This window comes from Schistocerca piceifrons, chromosome 3, assembly GCF_021461385.2.
Source record: "Schistocerca piceifrons isolate TAMUIC-IGC-003096 chromosome 3, iqSchPice1.1, whole genome shotgun sequence".
Taxonomy (NCBI): domain Eukaryota; kingdom Metazoa; phylum Arthropoda; class Insecta; order Orthoptera; family Acrididae; genus Schistocerca; species Schistocerca piceifrons.
The window spans coordinates 331636574-331649202 of NC_060140.1; the positions used below are offsets into that span (position 1 = coordinate 331636574).

The following is a 12629-nucleotide window of genomic DNA, read 5'->3' on the forward strand; positions in this document are numbered from 1 at the left end:
TAATAATATTGGGAGCTAAAATAATGGCCCATAAACGATGTAGGCCACACAGTTTCCATTTGATTAGAATAATGTTTATTCAGAAAGCAAACTAATAGCGAAAGTGGTCGTATTTAGAATTACTATTACACCTAGCGCATATCCATTTGACACAGTTCGATCATCCACAATCTTATCGCGAATTACAAGTCCATCTCGTTTACTACGTGAAATGTTAAGAGTTCACACCAGGCGCGCGGCTGCTCACCGCTCAGAGACTAAGTCCCGCGACACCACGCAACGCGAAATTTTCTAAGTCGTTTCACTTCCTAGCTACCTAAAGACCGACCGTCCGCCTTCGCGTCTCCACCAGCACTGTCCCTCTGCCCGTCCCCAGCCGCGTTTCCCGCGTGCCGAATGTCCTTGCTCAGCTGATTAGCGCAGTTCCGCTTTCTGAAGCCATACATCTGACTGGCTACAGCTTATTCTACATTAATTTACGTTTTAACATATTTAAATAATCAAAGCTTGACCACTTTCACATTCTAAAAAAAGTAACAGTAATATCCATTACATAATAAACCTTAAATTCTTTTGCAAAAAACCAATACAATTTCCTTTTTAGCTTTGAATGCCATGGCCAGTAGTCTTGCACCAATGTGCTTTCTGATAAATAATAAAGAACAAAAGTAACTATTAAAGCACTAAACTTTTAAACAAATATGATATTACCTAATGATTCAATAAGGTGTCATGCTGTCATCCTTCAATGTGTTTTGTGTGGAGGAAATGAAGATCTGATGCTTAACTGAAAATACTGATAATTTAAATTTACTATATCTGTTAAACAAATAAAGTTACAGAGTTGATATTCACAACATTTGTCATTTTAATTATGTGCTTCTGTATGAAATGTCGGTTGTTAAGATCGACCAAAGCGTTCAGATTTTAGCATTCAGGACTTTGTTACAAAACTTGTTAATTTCGCTTTCATAGTAAATCCTAAACTATTATAGATATGATTAATATTCAAGTTTTATTGGGATCACCACGAAAATTTATGAACGATGGTAGGTTAAAATTACTGTGGCTTCATTCTCTGTATTACTACAGTATTAAATAGTATTCATAAACGTTTCCCTTTATTGCCTATCTTAGGTAATTATTTGTAGTGGTGTTGATGCAGCATGCTTTAAATTTAAAGAAACTAACATAAATTATGAATTGCAGCATATTAATTAAATGCCAAATAAAACTCTACATTTATCAAAATCGACTGTCTATTGAAATGCTGCAGAAATATCAACGCTACTGCGCTCACTTTCACACAACCTTTTCGTCACAAATCGTTACTCCATACAACAATTAATTGTTCCCCCAAAATATTCTCAGATAACTAGGTAAATATACATCTGGCTTACTAGGTAAGCATTATTAATTTTCGTTTTCCAAATTTCTCCGACCTCCATGCACCCAAATTGGTATTATCATTACTTATAATTTGGAAATTACAACAAACATAAAACCATCAAAAAACTTAAGTCTAACTCATACATACACATAAATAAATACCTTATATACCCCCAGAAACCTAATTTATATGCATGCTGCGTTCTGATTTTTGACTTGATAGCGTTCACCAAGTAATTGAGTTCTCCGACCTCCTCGCACCCAAATGTGCGTCTAAACTATCTCTTTATAATTGCACAGACCTTGTGCCAAAAAAAATCCTTATACGACGAAACAACAAGCAAGCTACAATGAATGATGAAATAAATCTTATAATCTGAACACAGATACACTTATTTGTTAAACTACTTTCCCCTTCTAGACATTTCGCTATCTTAAACTTGTCTCAAGTCCAAAAATGAGGCAATAATGATCGTAATGCTCTACTGTACCATAGCCAATCAGTTACAGTAAAATCACATTCCTACTTAAGATACCATTCTGTCCAAATATCACTTTCTATATCACAATCAAACTCACTGTGTTCTCCCTTAAAATTATCGACATTAGTAGCTACAACATCATCATCATGAAATAAAGCATTACTTTTTTACTTCCACATCATTAAAAACACCTTCACAAACAGCACTATCAACAGCTGCTTGTACATCATACAATTCACTACATAAAACCTCATTTACCTCTGTTGACAAATCACCAATATAAGAACCGTTCATAGTTTCACCATCTTCTGCCGATACATCACATAAATTGTAGCTACAGCGTCGAGCAATTTCAGAATCAACAGTACCATTAAATTCTATTGCGTTTTGATTTTAACCTGAGCATAACACCTTTTCCTCTCCTACACAGCCCTGCGCCACATTGATTTCAGATTGCACATCAAATTCAGATTCACCTTCATTCTCAAACAAATATTCAAGTTCCACAGATACATCCTGAATTTTGGGTTCACCTCCATTAGTAGAAAGTTATGCACAGATTTCTTCTTCTGAAGTATCAATACCAGCAGCTTCAACTTTCGTAACTTCAGCACGTAAAGCATCACTACTACCTTCCTTCAAAAATAATTCACCAGTTTCCTCTGATACACACACAAATGCATCAGCAGCTGACGAGACTAATGCTACACCGCCCTTATTAACCTCCTTAACAACTTTCGCCGCCACAATATCATCTGAAACATCATCACCTTCATCACTATAATCGTTACCGCTGGTTAGTACCTCTTTAGAATTTTCTGTACCATCTAACTCCACCAGATTCAGCTCCACCTCAGCCTCCTTTTGGCACATAGAATCTTTCATTGTATTAACATTCACACACTCGTTCGTCACACATTCATAAAACAAATCATTTAGCCCTAAATCATCATAATCGCCTTTATCGTTATCCTCCATTATCTTAGGATTATGCCTTTTACGTACGATCTGATTTGAACATTCACCTATTTGATTCTCATCTCTTACTACTTTCATTTCAAAATTCTGACTCCTTCCAGCCGAATTATTGACACCTATCACATTTCCGTTTACTCGCGTCCTATTCATCGCCGGTTTATTTTGCCATCTCCGGACCTGAGATGCGGCGAAACCTAGTTTCCCGATCTTCCATTACGCTGGATCATTTCGCCAGGAGCCGGTACCTCAGATCTACGTTCTTGGTGTCGCTCCCTGTACGAAACTATCCGTTCCCATTACCCCTTTCAAATTTAGCATAGGATGTGCTCCTGTTACCGTTTCCCTTATCAAAATGGCTGTTTGTATTCCGTTGATAACTTCCCGGATGTCTTTCATAGTAGTTACTCGGACTGTAGTTATGATTTACACTGTGAAATCTATTTGTCTCCTTACTTTGTGGTTTAAATTTCAACGCCCGTTCTAATTTTTCTACACAGTACAAAAATTCTTCTATTTAGTTGCTAGGACTGCTAGATCACACTGCACATTTTCCGGTAACAGTCTTTTCAACGTCGTAATTTCAGTAATCACTCCCAATGGACGTTTCACATGCATTAATCTCGCAAGTTCGCGATTGCAAAATTCTCGCATCGACCTGTTTCCGTATTTTAATGTTGGCCCGTTCAGAAACTCATTTTGGAGTCGCGTTTGCTTCGCTTCACTCCAGAACTTGTTCGGGAAACTCCTTTCAAATATTTAGTGGGCAGTGAACGTATCACTATGTATATTTGCCCACGGTTGCGGCTCGTGCGGCCTTGTGCAGCACAATAGACGCCTGTGAATTTCCCCATCTCGTGCAAAACTGCGCTCTTTGTGGTTCAAATGGCTCTAAGCAGTATGGGACGTAACATCTGAGGTCATCAGTCCCCTAGGCTTAGGACTACTTAAACCTAACTAACCTAAGGACATCACACACATCCATGCCAGAGGCAGGATTCGAACCTGAAACTTTAGCAGCAGCGCGGTTCTGGACTGAAGCGCCTAGAACTGCTCGGCCACAGCGGCCGGCCGCTCTTTGTGGCACACAGTCCTGGACAACGGGGTTTGTTTCACAATTCCTGAAGGCTGACTCTTTCGGCCATATACTTAAAAGAGAGTGAAATGCTCGTAAACTCACAATGTGAATCAGTTCATGCATTAAGGACAGAGAGTATGCAACACCATAACGATAAATGGGCGCACACTGACAAGTTCATTGCAAATTTGACTATTTTGATATCACTGAAATAGCATCACATACCGTATCAATCCGTGTGGTTTCGTCTTCTTTCTTGCTCCCCACTGGGTGCTTCACATTTTTGGTAAGAAGTATAAGTTAAAGCAAAAGCTGGGATTGTTTCTTTGTAAAAGAGATTAGAGATTTCTTACACCAACAGGCTGAATCCTAATCTACTTTCCTAATTTGTCGCACTATTAATTGGCAGTGAGGTTGCCTGTTGGCACTGTGATGGTAGTTAACTGAGAAAACAATTCTTCAGTTGCTATATCATGGAAGCGGAAATCAGGGAACTGATGGACATACATTTCAATATGGCTACTGATGTATAGTACGTCAGGTGTGTGTCGTTGAGTTTCTCACACGTGTGGCATCTAGTATAACTATATGAACTTGACCTGCTCAAAATAAACCAAATGAAACTCTCATATGGGAAATGATATTAGTTGTCATCCAATATTATCACCATTTAAGAGATTATCATGTAATTGCATCAATACATGATACATGCTGCGGTTTAACTACATCACCAGCACAAAGAGTGACAAAGATTAGATTAGATTAATAATTGTTCCACAGATCATGAATACGACAGTTGGTAATGACGTGAAACGCATCAGTTTAGCAAAAGAGATCTTTAGAGGCCATAATATGAAGTCTTTTTAATAATACTGGTTTATATCTACAAAATTTGTCTGTTGAGTAGAAAAAGTTTCATTCAGAAATTCTTTTAATTTGTTTTAAATGTTATTTGATTACCTTTCAGACCCTGCTGCTCTTTGGTAAGTGACCAAAGATTTTTGTGGCAGCATAATTCACCACTTTCTGTACCAATGTTAAATTTAACCCAAAGTTGTGAAGATCGGCCTTTCTCCTAGTGTTGTAGCTACACACAATGCTATTGCTTTTGCCTCGGGATGCGTTATTAATAACAAATTTCATAAGTGAGTGTACATATTCGAAGCTACTGTGAAGATTACCTTGGCTGGGCTCCAGCCATTATTCTGACTGCACGCTTTTGTGCAATAGATATCTCTTCTCTTGATGATGAATTGACTGAAATATGATGCTATACGAAAGCAGTGAATGGAAATATGCACAGTAAGTTAATTTACTTATACGTTTATCGCCAAAATTTTGCAGTAACTCTAATAGCATAAGTAGTTGAACCGAAACTTGTCATCTGATCATCAGTGTGATTCTTCCGATTCAACCTCTCATCAATGTACGCACCCAAAAATTTGGAAAATTCTGCCTTTTCTACAAACTTCTTTTCGTCTCTATATTTATTAATGATGTTGTGCTATTTACTGCGTAGAACAGTATGTACTGTATTTTATCAAAATTTGATGAGACTCCATTTGCAGAGAACAACTGAATAATTTTCTGAAATACATTATTTACAGTTTTCTTAGCTAATTATTGTTTACTGGGTCTGATTACTGCAATTTCATGAACATCAAAAAACCTAGCGCAGCATCTTCGTAAATATAATGTGTCGAGTCATTGATACACATTAAGAACATAAAGGGAGCCATTATTGACCCTTATGGGACCCCATTCTGGATACCTCTCCGGTTTGAGGAATATGTTGGTTTTGCACTATATGTGAACTGTTTATTTCAAACTCCTGTTCTCTTCCAGCTAAACAGAAATTAAACCATTTGAACACTGTCCCATTCATACCACAATATATAAGCTTATCTAGAAGAATTCCACGATTTACGCAAGATGCCTTACAGAAGATACCGTCGTCGCGCAAGACAGACAATATATAAAACAATTGAAGACTTTGAAATGACAACATCTGCTGCCGACAAGAAAAAGAATACTATCAAATCTGTCGCTGCACATTCTCTATTGGATGGGCCCGTAGTCTTCTGTGGTTGCAGACTGAACTTCAGCATCGACATCAATGATTCCTTTACCCATGGCAACGGATGGTTAACAGTCGCTATTGCACGTGGTGGTACAGGCGTACCAAATGTATCAGGACTGGAAAGCTTCGTCGATCGTGACGTCATAGCCTATCGAACATATCATGTGACAGATTATTCTGAGCATTTAATACTTGAGCAGTGAAAGCATATATAGCATTTTCTTCTGAAAAGCTACCCTTGAATACACTACTTTTTCAAATTTTGGACAAAACTGTCAAAAGTGAGTTTAGGTGGTAGCTGTTGGCATCACACCTATCCCATTTTTATGCAATAGTTTAACGATAGCATATTCAGTCTATCAAGAAAAATGCCCTGTTTCAGTGAGCTCTTACATATATGGCTGGTATTGGGATTTACTACGATATCAATTCACATACCATCAACAACAGTTGTATCAGTTTCCTAACGCCCAAACAAACATCCATTTTCCTACCACCTAAAAATTTGATTTTGTGTTGTTGTGAGGATTATTACTCATTAGTTATTACAAAAAGGAATTTTTAATTGCAATTGACATTCTTTTTAAAAAGTAGAGTAAACTTTCTTCAAGGAGAGAGGTAAGGAGTTCTAAGCAATAGTACAGCGTGATCCTCTTGTTTCTTAATGAAAGGGTGCGGTTGCTGTGGAAATGTGTCTTGTGAACGTTTGCGTTTATGTCTATTCTCTCTCCTTTCTCCAATCAGTTTACCACGTGTCGTCTGAAGACACATTTCAGGTAACCAACGTTATGCTGCCTAGCTTCCTCCAGGTTGCGTTGATGATGACGGGGGTGAAATCCGGTCCCAGCACATAACCTACTACTCTCTAATATCACTAAATGGGTCGTCGAACTTTATGTTCCCTTGTAACCGGCCTATCGCCATCTGCAGTGAAACAAGCACTTTTTCCCTGATACACTGAGGAGAGCTGTTTGTAGTTTAACCAAGACAATGGCGTAGAATCTGATGATTATAATGATGATCGTAATGCATCTCTTTTCCTACGTTGAGTGGATCCATACACGAGGCGCATATCGGCCAACTGTACATCAGTAAAACTATCCATACATCAATATTAACGTGTGGTACAACGGCCTAGAAAATAAACCCGAGGAGAATCGACCAGTATTGAACGGAAGCTTGAGAACGAAAAGTTAAGTATCGATTACTGTTGTGAACAGAAGCTGAATGGAACAACTTTATCACAATAAGATACACAGCGCATAAAGACAACTGCGCAGCTCCGCAGCTATTCTGAGTGCATTACAGATACGAAGAGAAGCGGGGTTTAAAAAAAAAACAACCGAAAAGCAAGTACATCTACATCAAAATCTACATCCATACTCCGCAAGCCACCTGACGGTGTGTGGCGGAGGGTACCTTGAGTACCTCTATCGGTTCTCCCTTCTATTCCAGTCTCGTATTGTTCGTGGAAAGAAAGATTGTCGGTGTGCCTCTGTGTGGGCTCTAATCTCTCTGATTTTATCCTCGTGGTCTCTTCGCGAGATATACGTAGGCGGGAGCAATATACTGCTTGACTCCTCGGTGAAGGCATGTTCTGGAAACTTCAACAAAAGCCCGTACCGAGCTACTGAGCGTCTCTCTTGCAGAGTCTTCCACTGGAGTTTATCTATCATCTCCGTAACGCTTTCGTGATCACTAAATGATCGTGTAACGAAGCATGCTGCTCTCGGTTGGATCTTCTCTATCTCTTCTATCAACCCCATCTGGTACGGATCCCACACTGCTGAGCAATTATCAAGCAGTGGGCGAACAAGCGTACTGTAACCTACTTCCTTTGTTTTCGGACTGCATTTCATTAGGATTCTTCCAGTGAATCTCAGTCTGTCATCTGCTTTACCGACGATTAATTTTGTATGGTCATTCCATTTTAAGTCGCTCCTAATGCCTACTCTCAGATAATTTATGGAATTAACTGCTTGCAGTTGCTGACCTGCTATATTGTAGCTAAACGATAAAAGATCTTTTTTCCTATGTATTCGCAGCACATTACACTTGTCTACATTGAGATTCAATTGCCATTCCCTGCACCATGCGTCAATTCGCTGCAGATCCTCCTGCATTTCAGTACAATTTTCCATTGTTACAACCTCTCGATATACCACAGCATCATCCGCAAAAAGCCTCAGTGAACTTCCGATGTTATCCACAAGGTCATTTATGTGTATTGTATCAACGGTCCTACGACACTTCCCTGCGGCACACCTGAAATCACTCTTACTTCGGAAGACTTCTCTCCATTGAGAATGACTTGTTGCGTTCTGTTACCTAGGAACTCTTCAATCAAATCACACAATTGGTCTGAGTCCTATGCTCTTACTTTGTTCATTAAACGACTGTGGGGAACTGTATCAAACGCCTTGCGGAAGTCAATAAACACGGCCATCTACCTGGGAACCCGTGTCTATGGCCCTCTGAGTCTCATGGACGAATATCGCGAGCTGGGTTTCACAGTATCGTCTTTTTCGAAAATCATGCTGATTCTTACAGAGTAGATTTCTAGTCTCCAGAAAAGTCATTATACTCGAACATAATACGTGTTCCAAAATTCTACAACTGATCGACGTTAGAGATACAGGTCTATAGTTCTGCACATCTGTTCGACGTCCCTTCTTGATAACGGCGATGACATGTGCCCTTTTACAATCCTTTGGAACGCTACGCTCCTCTAGAGACATACCGTACACCGCTGCAAGAACGGGGCGGGTACAGATGATGCTGTCATTTACCGTCTTATAAAGTCATCAGAGAATCAAAACAAATCGCAAAACGATTTAAACGAGATATCTGGACGATGTGAAAAGTGGCAGTTGACTCTAAATAATGAAAAGTGTGAAGTCATCCACATGAGTACTAAAAGAAATCCGTTAAATTTCGGTTATACGATTAATCACACAAGTATAAAGGCTGTAAATGCAACTAAATACTTAGGGATTACAATGACGAATAAGTTAAATTGGTTCACGTAGATAACGTTGTGGGTAAAGCAAATCCAAGACTGCGATACATTGGTAGAATATGTAGAAAGTTTTAGACGTCCACTACACAGGCTGCTTACACCACGCTTGTTTGCCATCTTCTGCGCGGTGCGGGATTCGCATCAGATGGGATTGACGGAGGACATCGAAAAACTTCAAAGAAGGGCAGCTCGTTTTGTATTACCGCGAAATAGGGGAGAGACTGCCACGGACATGGTAAGCGAATTGGGATGGCAATCATAGCTTGAAGGTGGTTTGATGAAACCTTTGCCAGACACTTAGCCATGAATTGCAGAATAATCACGTAGATGAAGATGTAAAGAGCCATTGGTGTCCATGGATTCCTTAGATCAAAATAATTGGACGATATACCTGAACAACATCCGAAAATTTTTTGGAGGAATTCAGTTCAGCCTCTACGACCACTATCTGGTCAAAAGCATCCGGATACGTATTATCGGGCATTAAACGGAGTGTATTTACCGTTCACCTTTATGACGGTTTGAACTCTGATGGGAAGCGTCTGAACGTCTTTGGAAGAATGGCAGTCCATTCTTGCTGAAGAGCCGAACGAAAGAAGGTAATGATGTTGGTCAGTGGGGTCTGGAGCGAAGTCGACGTTCTACTTAACCCTTAAGTGCAAGATTTTTTATCTCAAGCTGTAAAAATTACCACGTTTAGTTTATGGTGCCTACATTACGGAAAAAATATTGAAGAATTTTTTAATTAAATTAACAAACCATTATTGTTGGCAATCGCTACAAACATAAAAGCAGCCCTAATTTCAAATCCATCGTAAAGACACTTGAATTAACTGTCTACACCATATCTACTTAAGTTTTCAAAATAAAACAGTAATTTTCAAACCCATAAATCAGTGCACAAACACCAAAAAAACGTTTCTACTTTCCGCCAAAACACACGCGCGGCAGTACATTCACACAGCTGATTGTCGAACTGGTTCCGTTCATCCTGCCATTTACGGTCGCTATGAAGAACTACTAAAAATGGTTCAAATGGCTCTGAGCACTATGGGACTGATGAGTCCCCTAGACTTAGAACTACTTAAACCTAACTAACCTAAGGACAGCGCACACATCCATGCCCGAGGCAGGATTCGAACCTGCGACCGTAGCAGCAGCGCGGTTCCAGACTGACGCGCCTAGAACCGCTCGGCCACATGGTCGGCGAAGAACTACCAGCAGCTTAGCAGTTGCAGTAGAGTGTATACACTAAACTACATAACAAATTTGTTACAAAATGTTGCTCAGTATAGGATACATCGAAGAAATGTCTGCAGCAGATCTGCTACACTATGCATTAAAGGGTTAACCTAAAGGTGTTCGCATTGGGTTCGGGTCGGGGTTCTGGGCAAGCCAGTCCATTTCAGGAATGTTACTGTCCACAAACTCTTTCCTACTTTATGACAGGATGCAATCATACAATCAGCATCTCCGAAGTGTCCCCCTGCTGGACGCAGTACACAATGCTGAAAAATGTATTTACATCCTTCCGATGTTAGAGGTTCCTTAAGCGCAATAACGGAACCACACCCTAACCACTGTAAATAAACCCATACCGTAACACCACCTCCTCAATACTTCACTGTTGCCACTACACATATGGCAGGCAATACTCCCCAGGCATTCGCCAAACCCAAACCCTTCCATCGGACTGCCGCAGGAAATAGCGTGATTCATCACTCCACATCGCTCTTTTCCAGTCATGCGCAGCTCAATGGTGTCTCTCGTTACACCACATCGTGTGCTGGTTATTATTTACTACAAAAATTTGTGGTGTACGAGGAGTTGTTCGACCATTGTACCCCATTCTTTCCAACTCTCCGAGCACATTTATTGTGCTGGGTCGGACTTCTGGTAGCACTTTGTGATTCACGAGTGACTCCATCCGCTGATTTCAGACTGGTTCTTTACAACCATCCCCCGCAGTGCTCTACGGCTCCCGTCAATTAGTAAGTGGGGTGTGCCAGGCCTTGATTTAATTATGGTTGTCCCTTCGCGTTTCACTTCACAGTCTTACAGCCAGCAGTCGACTCAGGCAGTTGTAGAAGCACTGAAATGTCCTCTGTTACTCATATAACATCCAGTGATTAGACCACGTTGGAAATCATTGAGCTCTCGTGACCGGGCCATTCTTACTTCTCCTTTTTTCGTACTTTTGGGTTCGCCTCTCGTGACATCTAGTGGTCAAGCCTTTATTACATACGGGTGTCTGGATACGTTTGATCAGATAATGCAGTCGAGATAAACTACCGTTCATAAGTATGGAAACGCAATGCTGCGTATTACAATGGAGCCACGTGGGAGTAATCTGAGTTGTTCGTTAGAATACGGAATAGTACGCTCAAATAACGATTAATAATAATACAGTATTGTGCAGATCATTATTCTACCAATACATACATATTAGCCAACGGCCTTGCCGCAGTGGTAACACCGGTTCCCGTCAGATCACCGAAGTCAAGCGCTGTCGGGCTGGGCTAGTACTTGGATGGGTGACCATCCGGTCTGCCGAGCGCTGTTGGCAAGCGGGGTGCATTCAGCCCTTGTGAGGCAAACTGAGGAGCTACTTGATTGAGAAGTAGCGGCTCCGGTCTCCGAAACTCGGGAGAGCAGCGTCCTGACCACCTGCCCCTGCATATCTGCATCCAGTGACGCCTAGGGCCTGAGGATGAGACGGCGGCCGGTCGGTGCCGTTGTACCGTTGGGACTTCATGGCCTGTTCGGGAGGAGTTAAGTTTAGTTTATATATACATATTGGTATTGCTCTGTTTTATACAAACTGAGTTTACCATTCGAAGAACTTCCACGAAACGCACCAGGTGGCAGCAGTAGACGGCACGACTGTGTAGAGATACGTTGTTTACAGTTTTGTCCAGTTGTAGATCATTCGTATGAAAGCAGGACACGCCGCGAAAGAAAGTAGTTAACCCAGTAAATGGTTCCAAGTACCAGGTTCCTTATGATTCACGGATAAAGATAATACTTTACACCAAGAAGGCAAGAGTGTCCAATAAATATCAAAGAAACTGAAGATTTCCATCAGAACAGTCGTCAAGACCATAGACTAGTATCGAGATACAGGCTCCAATGCTGATCGTCCACACCAGGAACACCCAGGAAAACATCAGAGCGGCACAAAAAGTATTAGGCAGTGACCAGTAAACGTAATAGATTCAAAACTGTCTGTGAATTGAATGCTGAACTAAACATAACTGGGAATACACCAACGGGCGGGCCGGCCGCGGTGGTCTAGCGGTTCAGGCGCTCAGTCCGGAGCCGCGCGACTGCTACGGTCGCAGGTTCGAATCCTGCCTCGGGCATGGATGTGTGTGATGTCCTTAGGTTAGTTAGGTTTAAGTAGTTCTGAGTTCTAGGGGACTGATGACCACAGATGTTAAGTCCCATAGTGCTTGGAGCCATTTTTGAACCAATGGGCGAATCAACAGTGAGACCGCGCCTGGAAAAAACAACTCCAGAGTTGGGTGGCAACAAGGAAAGGCACCCTGTTAACAAGAAGAAAAGGCTTCAGTGGGCTACGGAACAGCTAAATTGAACTACAGGGAA

General features: G+C 40.9%; 1 pseudogene; it reads left to right on the forward strand.

Annotated features, from left to right (window-relative positions):
* Positions 1–11471: 11471 nt before the first annotated feature.
* On the forward strand, positions 11472–11589 carry LOC124790555 (annotated as a pseudogene).
* The last annotated feature ends 1040 nt before the right edge of the window (positions 11590–12629 follow it).